We start from the raw sequence: 5,079 nt of genomic DNA, 5'->3' as shown, positions 1-5,079 counted from the left end.
AATGACAGCTTTTCCTTGGGCTCGCAACTCCAATTTCTCTGTGTGTTTGATGTTTCTTTTGGTATTCTGCCTGGAAGTCCCGGGGAGTACTTAGTCGGGCCGTTCCCGACCTTCCCATCCCCGAGAAATGAAGTTGTTCCGATTGCTGATGTTGGCGCGGCCAGCCCTCGAGCTTTCGCGAGTCCGCACTGCCTAGGTTAAGAAACGAAGACACAGACTCCCTTGCCCGGGAGATAGATCGATCCTGCTCGGAACACGCCGTGCCTAATGAACACTTTTTCACTTTGCGACCACTCAGTTAGTAGAAGGGAGACGTGTGCGGGCGAGAATGTGACCAAGAGTCCTTGCGGTCCGGTGGTGCCCGGGCTTGAAACGGGCCGGACCGAGCACTGACAGCCTGCCCCCGAGACCTGAGCTCCGGACTACCCGAGTAGCTCGAGCGATAGGATTACCCAGGGTACCCGAGGACTCGGTAGTGCTCGGGGTCCATAAAAGCGGACCGAACACCACGACGACCACGAAGGGCTTCGGTCAGATATTATCGCAAGCACGCTACTCTTTTCTGCAAACCGCTCTGTCGTTCTGGGAAAAAGTAGACACGCGGCAGGGTTTTTGCGTGCGAGGAGACCACCTCGCCGAACAGATTAAACCGCGAGAGCCCCCGAGAGTGGCTCGAGGACATAAATTTACTTAAAGCAGACTTATCTGAACATAACCACTCACCGGACAGCTGTCGGCCTTCTGGCTCATCGATCCAGGAGGGATGTGCTTCCGAGCTCGGGTGCCCGGGGACTTGATTCTTTCAACGGAGCGCCCGAGCGCCCAGAGGCATACGAGGCTCCTAAGGTCGGGTGATCTCGACCACCCAAGCCTAAGTGGTAGGACCACCCGAGGACCCTTGGGGCCGACCAGGGACCGGGGCATTGAAGCCCTCGCGGCCGAACTGCTCGTGATTGCCAGCCTGTGACTTAAGAGAGAATATAGAATTTCTTTGTCTGGTGCGCTCTGTTAGTGTGGTACTTGCTATAGACTGCTCTCGTTTTTGACCCGAGACCTCTCGAATACCCAAACCGGCGGACAAGAGCGGACAGAGGCATAACCTAGAGGTCCTATGGTTCGGTGGCGTCCGGGTATGACAGACCAGACCGAGCACCGACAGCCCGCTCCGGGGGCCCGAGCTCCGGACTACTCGAGCAGTTCGAGCGATTGGATTACCCAGAGCACCCCGAAACTTGGTAGTGCCCGGGAGCCTGTCACGACACCGAACACCACAGCCTACCATGCTGGACGTAGGCCAGCGGCGACTGCTCGCGTGCATACCGATTCGGGATTCTTTTGCCAGCGGGGAAAAAGAGAGAGAACGAACTTTTTCTCGCACAACCGAGCTCCTCACCAGACATATTTAAACATACAGAATCCAGAAAAAGTATTTCGATATAGCGATTGCTTATTGAAAAACTTAATGTGCAATATTTACAAGGTTGGGTGACATCGACTTACCCCACGGGGCGAAGCCTTCAGACTGCTCGGGCGGGGAGAAGCCCCCGGCCTTACTAACCTGAACCGCGAGCACGACCATCTACGGGTAGAAGCGTCGAAGATGCTCGATGTTCCACGGATTCGGGAGTGGCTGTCCTTCCTCCGTCGCCAACCTGAAAGAACCTGCCCGGGAGACCGCGATCACGGTGAAGGGACCTTCCCACACAGGGGACAACTTATTCATTCCTTCGCGCGACTGGATGCGTCGGAGAACTAGGTCCCCCACCTCGAGAGACCGGGCCCGGACATGGCGCAGATGATAACGCCGCAGACTCTGCTGGTACCGAGCCGTCCGGACAGCAGCACGCCGCCGGCGCTCCTCCAGGTAGTCTACGTCGTCGCGCCTTTGATGCTCCTGCTCACCCTCAGAGTATGCATGCACTCGAGGGGAGCCCAGAGTGAGCTCGGAGGGGAGGACTGCTTCGGCGCCGTAGACGAGGAAGAAAGGAGTCTCCCCGGTAGCGCGGCTTGGCGTAGTCCGATTGGCTCATAGCACGGCTGGCAGCTCGTCCACCCATCCCTTCCCGTGCTTAGCGAGCACGTTATAGGTCCGGGATTTGAGGCCCTTTAGTATCTCCGCGTTGGCGCGCTCGACCTGCCCGTTACTCCGAGGATGAGCGACGGAAGCGAAGCAGAGCTTGATGCCGAGATCTTCGCAAAAGTCCCCGAACAAGGCACTTGTGAACTGGGTGCCGTTGTCGGTGATGATTCGGTTCGGGACGCCAAAGCGGCTAGTGATGCCGCGGATAAACTGGAGCGCCGTGTTTTTGGTCACCTTGATGACTGGGACCGCCTCCGGCCACTTGGTGAATTTGTCGATAGCGACATATAGGTATGCATAGCCCCCGATTGCTCGGGGGAATGGACCCAGAATGTCCAAACCCCAGACCGCAAAAGGCCATGACAGGGGAATGGTATGGAGAGCCTGAGCTGGCTGGTGAATCTGCTTTGCATGGAACTGGCATGCCCTGCAGCGCCGAACCAGCTCGGAAGCATCCTGGAGAGCTGTAGGCCAGTAGAAACCTTGCCGGAAGGCTTTCCCGACCAGCGTGCGGAACGATGAATGGCCACCGCACTCGCCCTCGTGGACCTCAGCGAGAAGATCGCCGCCTTCTGCCCGAGAGATGCATTTCAAGAGGATACCTCCTGCGCTACGTCGGTAGAGATCCCCATCTACAATGGCATAGCGTTTGGACTGCCGAGCAACCCTTTCGGCAGACGCCTCATCCTCGGGTAGGAACTTTTCTTTCAAGTACCCTCGGATGTCAGACATCCACGAGGCATCTTGAGAACATTCGGCGAGCACAGCGCACTCGTCGGACGGCGGCGCCCTGACGGGGCTTCCCACTGAGGGCACCGCCGGGGTCCCCTGAATTGAGTTCGAGGTTTCCCCTTCATCCTGTTCGGCAGGCAGGACGAAAGGCCGTGCGAGTCTTTCTTCAAAGACTCCGGCAGGGACGCGCGCACGTGATGAGGCCAGGCGAGAGAGCTCGTCGGCCGGAGCATTGTCGCGGCGAGGGATATGCCGCAATTCGAGGCCGTCGAAGCGTCTCTCGAGCTTTCTGACTGCAGCCACGTACGCCGCCATTTGAGGATCCGTGCACTGGTACTCCTTGGACACCTGGTTGACGACCAGTTGGGAGTCCCCTTTGACCAGGAGGCGACGAATCCCGAGCCCCACCGCAGCTCGGAGGCCGGCGATGAGACCTTCATACTCCGCCATGTTGTTGGATGCGCGGAATTGCAACTGTACGACGTACCGGAGCTCTTCACCCGTTGGGGAGGTGAGAACCACTCCGGCCCCTGCGCCTTTCAGCGAGAGGGAGCCGTCGAAGTGCATGACCCAGTACCCAGGCGCGTCGTGCCCGGGATAGGCAGAAACCTCTTCTGGGACGACGCAGGGGACGGGCGTCCATTCTGCCAAGAAGTCGGAGAGCGCCTGGCTTTTGATTGCCTGGCGACTGACGAAGTGTAAGTCGAACTCCGCCAGCTCTACTGCCCATTTGACAACGCGCCCGGTGCCTTCCCGGTTCCGGAGAATGGGTCCCAGTGGATAAGTGGTAACCACCGAGACTTTGTGCGCCTGGAAGTAGTGGCGCAGCTTCCGTGAGGCGATGAGCACGGCATAGAGCAGCTTCTGAGCTTGGGAATACCTTGTCTTGGCCTCCCGGAGGACCTCGCTGACGAAGTACACCGGTCGCTGTACCCGGCGGGCCCGGATGGTGGCCCCACCCGGGGGGCTACCACAGCCCCCAGGGTCGGCGGTATGGTCGGGGTTGGCCGGGCACTCGAGCTCGATTCCTTGGCTGGGAAGAGCAGTGTGCTCGGGCTCGACCCCTTGCTCCGGGGGAGCCACGAGGACAGGTGAGTGGTCGGGGGCCTCTGGGAGCTGGGACCCAGCACCTGGCCCTGAACACTCGTCTCGCTCCACCACCAATACTACGCTCACAACCTGAGGAGTGGCTGAAACGTAAAGCAGCAGGGGCTCACCTTGAGAAGGAGCCACCAACACGGGTGGCGAAGTAAGGTACTTCTTTAAGTCGCGGAAGGCCTGCTCGGCCTCCGGCGTCCAGTCAAAATGACCGGATTTCTTCAGAAGCTTGAAGAGGGGGAGCCCTCGCTCCCCGAGCTTGGAGATGAAGCGCCCGAGGGCGGCCATGCAGCCGGCGAGGCGCTGGACTTCCTTGAGTCGAACCGGGGGTCGCATCTGCTCGATGGCCCGGATCTTCTCTGGATTGACCTCGATCCCTCGGCCAGAGACCAAGAAACCAAGGAGCTTGCCCGCCGGCACCCCGAAGACACATTTCTCCGGGTTGAGCTTGAGGTGGGTAGAGCGGAGACTGTTGAAAGTCTCGGCAAGGTCCTCGAGCAGGGTGGCGCGGTCTCGGGTTTTGACCACGAGATCGTCGATGTAAGCCTCGACGTTGCGGCCAACCTGCGAGTTAAGAGTGATACGAATGGCGCGCTGGAAGGATGATCCAGCGTTGCGCAGGCCGAAAGGCATCGACATGTAGCAATAAGTACCCACTGGGGTAGTAAAAGCGGTTTTTTCCTCATCCCCTACGGCCATGCGAATCTGGTGATACCCAGAGTTTGCATCTAGGAAGCATAAAAGATCACATCCCGCAGTTGAATCTATAATTTGATCAATGCGAGGTAAGGGGAAGGGATCTTTAGGACAAGCCTTGTTAAGGTCGGTGTAGTCCACGCACATGCGAAGCTTGCCGTTGGCCTTCGGGACGATGACTGGGTTTGCTAGCCAGTCGGGGTGGAGGACTTCTCGGATGAATCCGACGTCGAGGAGCTTGCGGACCTGCTCGCGGATAAACTCCTGGCGCTCTGGCGCCTGCCGCCGGACCTTCTGCTTCACCGGGCGGGCGTCCGGACGCACAGCCAAGTGATGCTCGATCACCTCCCTAGGGATCCCGAGCATGTCGGACGGTTGCCAGGCAAACACGTCCACGTTAGCCCGGAGGAAGGCGACGAGCGCGCTTTCCTATTTGCTGCCCAGGTCGCCGCCGATACGGACAACCTGGGTAG

Source organism: Phragmites australis, chromosome 24 (assembly GCF_958298935.1).
Source record: "Phragmites australis chromosome 24, lpPhrAust1.1, whole genome shotgun sequence".
In the NCBI taxonomy this organism is placed as follows: domain Eukaryota; kingdom Viridiplantae; phylum Streptophyta; class Magnoliopsida; order Poales; family Poaceae; genus Phragmites; species Phragmites australis.
Note: the sequence above shows the minus strand (reverse complement) of the source record.